The 10,000-nt window shown below is 42.2% G+C and overlaps 1 protein-coding gene across 1 annotated transcript in view; it reads right to left on the bottom strand.

Moving 5' to 3' along the window:
• LOC106817170 (putative fatty acyl-CoA reductase CG5065) overlaps positions 1 to 5,021 on the bottom strand; it is an 18,628-nt gene extending 13,607 nt beyond the window's left edge. The window contains exons 1-3 of the mRNA XM_014821823.1: positions 5,017 to 5,021; positions 4,409 to 4,412; positions 3,467 to 3,474 (exon numbers count right to left, since the gene is read on the bottom strand). The gene's annotated coding sequence lies outside the window, so the exon portion shown is untranslated. The remainder of the gene's footprint in view (positions 1 to 3,466; positions 3,475 to 4,408; positions 4,413 to 5,016) is intronic.
• Between the last annotated feature and the right edge of the window lie 4,979 nt (positions 5,022 to 10,000).

Below are 10,000 nucleotides of genomic sequence, written 5' to 3'. Positions count from 1 at the left end.
CGAAACAGGCTAGCGTCGTGGGCGTTGCTAAAAGGCGCCGCGACGTGGACCAGTGGTCGCGATGAGCAGCCCCGTCTTCGCACAATCAGGCGGTAAGCCGGGTTTAGCTTTGAATAGGACTGGCTCATTTTCCAATGAATCTTACCATAGCCTTATGTAGGTAGAAGGAATAAATTGTTCGAATCAGGCACTCGGCTCATGCATAATGGATCTTGCACTTACTAGGTTATGATTGTTAGTAAAGTAAGAAATACCGTCGAACAAGTTATGAGTTGGCGCGGTTCTTCAGATTTATTTCCTAAGAACTGCGTTGTTGTTCTGTCTCAGTTTTGCTCGGTGCGGGGTGTTGTGAGTGAGGTGGGGAGGGGGGGGGGGTGTGTGTGTGTGTGGGTGCTGTGCGGTCGTGTGTGTGTGTGTGTGTGTGTGTGGATGCGTTTGTGCGTCTGTGTGGGGGGGGGGTGGAGGGCTATTGCAGCCGGTTGCTACATGCTGATACTGCTGCTTCATGTGTTACTAGTAAATATTGCTCGTGCGTGACGGCGAGCATCCGTGCGTGCGGGCGTACGCGCGAACGTGTGTGTGCGAGTTGGTTTGTGAGTACGTGATATATATATATATTTTGACCAAATGTCTTTAAAAATTAAGGAGGAGTCATTATCAGTCAATTAACAGTGCGACCTGAAAACTATTATTTTTGCCAAAAAGGTAAATCGACGTTATCTCGAATTTACCTGCCATAACAGCCATCCATATAGGAAAAAACAACATTTATTTTGAAATGTAAACGTAGATTTGTGACACTATATGCATTCTACTTAATCATCACAGAGCTGGTGAGATTCTGTCGTTGACATAAAATAAGGATGAGAGAAAACAAGAACGGATAAAAAGAGAAACCTTAGGCCCTATACTTACTACGGTTAGTAACGTGTCCTACAAAACAATTAAAAACGATACAATCAATGTCAGACTCGAATTTCATTTGCTGTAAAAGAAAAACGATTCGCGGGGGGTTATCTATTTCGTAAACGGATTTTCGCACTGCGGATAAGATTTTTCAACAGCATTTTGTCGTGGGTTCCTTTTATTTTAATCACATGTACACCATCAACACGGGGTTTCTAGAGTTGTTTAGCCGTATCTAAGGCCTTCGTGACAGACGCGCGACAGCTACACACGCTTTCAAACCTCGCGACCAGCTGCAGAAATTTCCCCATAGCTACACAATATCGCATCGCTAGAATTATTGCTTTTCCCTTCATGATATGAATATACATAATTGCATCATGACCGATAAGTTTAAAGTGCGTTTTTTTCTTCTTTGGTTCTCGTCCACTAAAGCTACAGTTACACGATTAAACTAGATTCATGTGTTTTTCGTTTTCTATTCGCATGCACCGTAAGTGAAGCATCTACTTCCACAACCATCTTTCAGTTGAACTACACGCTGGTGTTTTTTTTATTTCCGAAGTACCTTGGCACATTCAAAGTGTCACTGATGCAAAGAAAAAACAACGCAAACGGAAACAAACCCGATGTGCGTTCAACTTCAAGGTCACAGAAGCTTCTCCGGTCGAGTTTCCACAGGTTTTTTTCCCCACACGTCGTATAATAAAAACAGTTTTTTTCGCAGTCGACAAATAAACACGCAACGCGGTTGTTTCGCAGAGCAAATACAAAGGTAGCAGCCTATCGCGCCTAGATTTCACATTTCACTTCCGGTACATACACGTAGCGTTTACATTCTACTTCCGCCACACGCGCAACGTTCAAAATCCATCTCAGTCACAAATAATTACAGCTTTTACAAATCCCACCTCCGGCACAGCAGACACGCGCGTATTTAAATTCTACTTCCGATACAGACAACAAAAATCATGCAACAACGCGTAAAGACGCCATTTGCATTGCCCTTCCATCATGTGGGGACATGTTCCCTCAGTGCACTCTCTTGCCGTAGCACATTCAGACACTAAACAGATCTTCACACTAGCTCTCAGACGTTATCGACTGGTCACTGTTGATGGAGTGAATTTACTGCTAGCTCGTGTAATTTCAGGCCGCTCGCTCATGGTGATTTTTAGCCTATGGTCTGACTTAAGCGACTGGAAAGAGTCCAATGGGAATGAGAATGATGGAGCAGTACTGTTTAATGAAATGTTTTCTGCATGACACAGAGCATCAAATGATAAAGCAGTAGTAAGACAAAATATTTTCTGCATGATACAAAGTTAGAACTAGATGCTGCACACGGGTACGCATTAAACCCAGTTTCAACCATATTCTAGGATCCGCGGATTTTAATGATATGCTTAAGGATTTAGTTAATGTTAGGGTTAGGGGTTAGAAGGAGGTATGATTAGTGTTATGGTGGTGGCGACAGTTAGGATTATGGGTACGGTTAGGGTTAGGGTTATGGTTAGGGTTAGAATTAGGGGAAAGTGTTATGGTTAGAGTTAGGATTAAGGGAAAGTGTTACGGTTCGGGATATAATGACGACGACGACGATGATACCTATGACGACGATGATGATGCCGATGACGACAACATTGACGACGACGATGACGATGATGATTAATGCACGCTGAGTCCCACATTACGATTAATCGCGAAATTCCTGACCATACCATCGGCACGTCAACAAGTGTTCACACGGGATTGCATCAACATGCGACTACTACCTAGATTACTATATCCTCAACATCAGCAGCTTCGCTTTCAAACGCCATAACGTTTTCTAACAACCGTGCGATGTCTGTGTACGTGTGTGTATATAATTATTATCATTATCATTATTATTATTATTAATATTATTATTGTCATATTATACGTTACGCTCTCTATTCTTCATTATTATTATCATTATACAGACTGCACACTCTACTTACAGAAAACAATTGGCTATAATTTAACTATATTCTTAACGACATCTTACAAGGCCTTATACACAGCCACACACGCGTAACGCCGGAAAATCACAAACCTGTATGTATACACGCATACACACATAGACACATACATACTTACATACATGCATACATACAAGCAGGCACGCACGCACGCACACGCGCACGCACGCACGCACGCACGCACATGTATATATACACACACATACATACATACATACATACATACATACATACATACATACATACATCCATACATATACATAGTCATATTATACGTTACGCTCTCTATTCTTCATTATTATTATCATTATACAGACTGCACACTCTACTTACAGAAAACAATTGGCTATAATTTAACTATATTCTTAACGACATCTTACAAGGCCTTATACACAGCCACACACAATGGAATGGCCCCGCGCTCATAAACAGCATGCATAAATGTATGCGATGATGAGGTTAAATGCCATTCACTTGTATGTATAGAGAGATTTTAAGAGAATTAATTTCGGCGCAAGGCAGAACACAGGAGCCCCGTAGTGCATGTTTACGTGCGCGGGGCCTAGGATACATAACTTACTTGAAATGAACATTGCCGAAAACGTGTTTGATATTATATATACCATTACATGAATATATGTTATTGTATGTATGTATGGATATCTGCATGCATGCAATGCATGGCCATCTGCATGCGATGTATGTATGTATGTATGTATGTATGTATGTATGTATGTATGTATGTACGGTGATGTGTGTGTGATGTGTGTGTGTGGTGTGTGTGTGTGTGTGTGGTGTGTTGTGTGTGGTGTGTGTGTGTGTGTGTGTGTGTGGTGTGTGTGGTGTGTATCATGTATGGATGTATGTATGTATGTATTGGTTATGTATGTATGTATGTAATGTATGTGTGTATATATAACATGTGCGTGCGTGCGTGCGGTGGCGTGCGCGTGTGCCGATGCGTGCGTGCCTGCTTGTTATGTATGGCATGTATGTAAAGTGATGTATGCTGTCTATAGGTGTTGTTTATAGGCGTGTATACATACCAGCGTTTGTGGATTTTCCGGGCGTTACGCCCGTGTGTGAGCTTGTGTATCAGCCCTTGTAGGATGTCTTAAGAATATAGTTGAAATATAGCCAAGTTGTTTATCTGTAAGTTAGAGTGTGCAGTCCTGTATAATGATAATAATAATGAAGAATAGAGAGCGTTAACGTACATATGACAATAATAATATTAATAATAATAAAATTCGATATATGAATAATATTATATACAGCACACGTACACAGACATCGCACGGTTGTTTCAAGAAAACGGTTATGGCGTTGAAAGCGAAGGTGCTGATGTTGATGATATTACGTAATGCTAGTATAGTAGTCAGCATGTTGCATGCCAATCCCGTGTGAACACTGTTGACTGCCGATGGTATGGTCAGGAATTTCGCGATAATCAGTAATGTGGACGTCAGCGTGCATTAATCATCCATCGGTTCATCGTCGTTCGTCAATGTTGTCGTCATCGGGCCAATCATCAGTCGTCGTCATAGGTATCCATCGTGACGTCGTCCGTCATTATATCCGCGAACCGTAACACTTTCTCCCTTAATGCTTAACTCTTAACCATAACACTTTCCCCTAATTGTTCTAACCCGAAACCATAACGCCTAACCCTAACGCTACGACCCATAATCCTAACTGTCGCCACCCACCATAACACTAATCATACCTCTTCGTAAACCCCTAACCCTAACATGTTAACTAAATCCTTGAGCATAATCATTTAAAATCGCGGATGCCTAGAATATGGTTGAAACTGGGTTTATTGCGTCGGTGTGCAGCATCAGTTCTAACTTTTGTTATCATGCAGCAAATATTTTGTCTGACTACTGTTTAATGCATTGTGATGCTCACGCTCTGTGTCATGCAGAAAACATCTTCATTTAAACAGTACTGCTCGCATCATTCTCATTCCATTGGCTCTTTCCAGTCGCTTAAGTCCAGACCATAGGCACCTAAAAATCACCCGGATGAGCGCGAGCGGCCCTGAATTACACGAGCTAGCAGAGAAATTCACTCCCATCACAGTGACAGTCGAAGCGTCTGAGAGCTAGTGTGAGCATCTGTTTAGTGTTCTGAATTGCTCGCAAGAGACGTGCTAGCTGAGCGGAAGCATGTCCCACATGATGGAAGGCAATGGCAAATGGCGTCCGTTACGCGTTGTTGCAGTGATTTTGTTAGTCTGTTAATCGGAGAGTAGAATTTTAAATTACGCCCGGCGCGGTGCCTGCTGTGTGCCGGAGGAGGGGTGATTTGTAAAAGCTGTAATTATTTGATGACTGAGATGGATTTGAACGTTGCGCGTGTGGCGGAAGTAGAATGTAAACGCCTACGTGTATTAGCCGGAGGGTGATGGAATGTGAAATCTAGGCGCGATAGGCCTGCTTACCTTTTTATTTGCTTCCGCCGAAAGCAACCGCGTGGCGTGTGTTTATTTGTCGAGCTGCGAAAAAAACATGTTTTTATTATACGTCCGTGTGGGGGCGAAAAAAACTGTGGACAACTTCGCACGCGGAGAAGCTTCTGTTGACTTTGAAGTTGAAACGTCATCGGGTTTGTATTCCGTTTGCGTTGTTTTTTCTTATGCATGCGGTGAAGCACTGTTGAATGTGCCACAGGTAACCTCGAAAATAAAAAAAACACCAGCGTGTTAGTTCAACTGGAAAGATGGTTGTTGGAAGTAAGATGCTTCCACTATACGGTGGCATTTGCGAATAGAAAACGAAAATACAACATGATCTGTCTTAATCGTGTAAACTGGGCTTTAGTGACGAGAACGTGCAATAGAAGAAAAAACGCACTTTAAACTTATCGGTCATAGATATGCAATTATGTATATTCGCTATCATGAAGGAAAGCAATAATTCTAGCGAGCGATATCTGTGCTAGCTATGGGGACAATTTATGCAGCTGGCGCGAGTTTGAAGAGCGTGTGTAGCTTGATCGCGGCGTCTTGCACGAAGGCCTTAGATACGGCTAAACAACTCTAGAAACCCCCGTGTTGATGGTGTACATGTGGATTAAAATAAAGGAACCCACGACAAATATGCTGTTTGATAAAATCTTATCCACAGTTGCGAAATCCCGTTTACGAAATAGATACACCCCCGCGATATCGCCCCGTTTTTTCTTTTTACAGCAAATGAAATTCGAGTCTGACGATTGATTGTATCGTCTTTAAATTGTTCTGTAGGCAACCACGTTACTGAACGCGTAGTAAGTATAGGGCTAAGGTTTCTCTTTTTCCGTTCTTGTTTTCATCTCATCCTTATTTATATGTCAAGCGACAGAATCTCCGCAGCTCTGTGATATTAAGTAGAATGCATATTAGGTGTCACAAAATCTACGTTTACATTTACAAAATAAATGGATGGGCTGCTTATGGCAGGATAAATTCCGAGAATAACGTCGGATTTACCTGTTTTGGCAAAAATAAATAGTTTTCAGGTCGCACTGTTAATTGACTGTAATGACTCCTCCTTAATTTTTAAAGACATTTGGTCAAATCATATAGATATATCATGTATCACAAACCAACGTCGCACACCACACGTTCGCGCGTACGCCCGCCACGCACGGATGCTCAGCCGTCACGCACAGAGCAAATATTTACTAGTAACACATGAAGCAGCAGTATCAGGATGTAAGCAACCGGCTGCAAGTAGGCCGCTCCACCCCCCCCCCACACAGCACGCACAAACGTCCATCCACACACACACACACACACACGACGCGCACGGCCGCCACAGCACACACAACACACACACACCCCCCCCCCCCACCTCACTCACACACCCCGCACCCGAGCAAAGATCTGAGACAGAACAACAACGCGTTCTTAGGAAATAAATCTGAAAACCCGGCCAACTCATAATTGTTCGAGGTATTTCTTATTTACTAACAATCATAACCTAGTAAGTGAAATCCATATGCACTGAGCCGACGTGCCTGATTCGAACAATTTTTATTACCTTCTACTACATAAGGCTATGGTAAGAATTCATGGAAATGAGCCAGTCCTATCAAAGCTAAACCCGGCTACCGCCTGATTGTGGAGACGGGGCTCTCATCGCGACCACTGGTCCACGTCGCGGCGCCGTTTTAGCAACGACCACGACGCTAGTGTTTCGTTGAATCTTCCCTTCCCACTGTGCTGTATATAATAAAATTAATTAGATAAATTTAAAATATTAAATTGTGCGTCGTCGCCGCGTGTAATATATGATGTGACGACACCCTGGCCTCCCTCGCGCCTCGCTCTCTATGCTCTGTCTCTCTCTTCTCGCTCCCTTGCCTATCTGCTGTCTCTCGCTCTCTCTCTTTCCTCATCTCTCTCTCTCTCTCATCTCTCCTTCTCTCTCTTCTCTCTCTCCTCTCCATCTCTCTCTCGTCTCTTGCTCTCTCTCTTGCTCTCTCTCTCTCTCTCTCTCTCTTTCTCTCTCTTTCTCCCTCTTTCTTGCTCTTTCCCCCGCTCTCTTCTGTCTCTAACTCGCTCCACCTCTCTCTTTCTCTCTTTCTATCTTTCTCTCTCTTCTCTCTCTCTCTCTCTCTCTCTTCTCTTTCTCTTTCTCTTCTCTCTCATCTTTCTGCCTACTCTCTCTCTCTCTTTCTCAGCTCTCTCTCTTTCCTCTCTGCTCTGTCTATTGTCTGGTCTCTAACCTCTCTCCTCTCTCTCCTCTTCTCGTCTCTCTTCTCCTCTCTCTCTCTCTCTCTCCTCTCTCTCTCTCTCTCTCTTCGCTCTCTCTCTCTCTCTTCTCTTCGTCTCTTCCTCTCTCTCTCTCTCTCTCTCTCTCTCTCTCTCTCTCTCTCTCTCTCTCTCTCTCTCTTCTGTCTAGGTCTGATCTCTTAACTCTCTCTCTGTCTGTCTATGTCTTGTCTCTTAACTCTTCTCTCTCTCTCTCTCTCTCTCTCTCTTCTCTCTCTCATCTCTCTCTCTGCTCTCTCTTTTCTCGCTCTCTCTCTCTTCTCTCTCTCTCTCTCCTCTCTCTCTCTCGCTCGCTCGCTCCTCTTTCTCTCTCTCGCCGCGTGCTCTCTCCCCTTCCGTTTTGCTTATACATCTTTATTTACTATTTAATTTTATTATTATATGCGCCTTGACATTACCATTACGCTGAAAGAGCCGAATAAAAATCATTTAATGCAATTGATAATGTGCGAATAGATAAGCATTGACCTGTTGATCGGACTGGAGCTAAGACCTCTGTTATCGCACGCAGTTCTCTCGATTTCTTTCGACTATTATTCGATTTAGTGACATCGTCCGATTGCATTGCTCTCCCTTAGATGCGAACCACCGCGGGATAGTCTAGTCCGACTGTATAGATTCCTATAATACGTCTGCAGTGTAGGATTTATAATTGATAAGTTGTATAATATATAATTTAAAATAAATAATATTTATAGATTAACATTATTAATTTGTTAATAATTATAGTTTATAATTTAGATTATAATTATTTTTAAGAAGATTACTCTCCTTAAAGTACGATAATTCTCACAAGGATTACGGGGGACGAGAAAATAAGAGATGAGAAAAGGAAGAAGATACGAAAGAAGATGAAAATAAAAAAAAGACGAAGAAGGAGAAGACGAAAAAGAAGAGGAAGAAGATGAAGAAGAAGAAGAAGAAGAAGAAATAGAAAAAGAAAAAGAAAAAGAAAAAGAAAAAGAAAAGAAAGAAATAAAAATGAAGAAGAAGAAAACGACGAATAGAAAAAAAACGATTATAATTATAATTATGGGAGTTTCGTCATAATTTTCGCTCCTCATGATGCCTAATGCTTGAGAAATGGCAATTCTTCTCTAACACATACATCACACAATTACGCACCTTGTAAATGCCGCGGGCTGTACGACACATGCTTCACCACGACAACCATTTACGACGTCGTAAAACAGCTCGGCAGAGAAATAACGCAGCCGGCTGTTTGGGGTTGTAGGATATGTTTACTAGGCACTTCTAATTTTAACATATATTTTACGATATATTAAGATGATGCAAAAAACCCTAAAAGTGCGCCTAACCCTAACCCTAACCCTACCCTAACTCTAACCCAATTAAATTTAAATATTATGTTAATTAAGACAGTGCTAGTAAACATTCCTACAACCCCAAAACATGCAGGCCCGGCTGCAGAAATACAGGCCGAGCCTCTCCGCGTCACACACAATCCATACAACACTCGCGTGGTTTGAGTTCCGTTCTCTGGCTACACACAGTACTCATGTGCTGCTCTCGAAATCTTTATAACAATAATTCGTACGCATGGATCATCTTACTATGTTACAATGTTAAGCGACGAACCCAAAAATTACGGCTACATGCCCACTCATCAAGAGTGTTATATAGATATATATATATATAATATATATATATATATATATATATATATATATACTATTTATGATATTATACACTATTCTTCACCACTCTCACGAATCTCATTATGGCAAATTCGTTTTCATCGGCAGAATTACGAATATATTATATATATATATATATATACTCGTTGCTTTATGAATTTCCCCCCCCCTGAGATAGGCGGCCGGCGTTTGCTTATCAAAAGGGAGCGAACGAGCATATGCGTACCCTAATACACAGCTGATGTGAGCGGGGGGGCGGGAAAAAGATGCCCCAAAATGCAAGAAGAGAAACATCTAGATTCCAAAATTACGGGGGGGGGTTGTAATGCTTTGACGGCGTTTGATGCTTGTGCCGCGACCTCCTAGCAGATGCGTGGCTTCGGCACGCTGGGTGTAGTAGCGCCAATCTACCGGTAACCCCCCCTTACGTTAAAACTAGATTCCGCCCCTGCGGGAAAGCAGTGAGTTCAACGAATAAGATACACAACGTTGTGTAAGAGAGGTGGAAGTAGAGAAGGGTAACGGGAACTGTTGACAAAACACCGCCTTGCACTCGGGAAATAGACGGAAGTACATGAAAATCAGTGAAATCCGGATTAATCATTTGCTGATAGCATGCTGATGAGTCACCTTTCCTTTTAAAAATATTTTAGATTTGGTCAAAAACGTCT

Source organism: Priapulus caudatus, unplaced genomic scaffold (assembly GCF_000485595.1).
Source record: "Priapulus caudatus unplaced genomic scaffold, Priapulus_caudatus-5.0.1 Scaffold1618, whole genome shotgun sequence".
NCBI lineage: Eukaryota > Metazoa > Priapulida > Priapulimorpha > Priapulimorphida > Priapulidae > Priapulus > Priapulus caudatus.
Note: the sequence above shows the minus strand (reverse complement) of the source record. Positions and strands in the feature narration are given on the sequence as shown.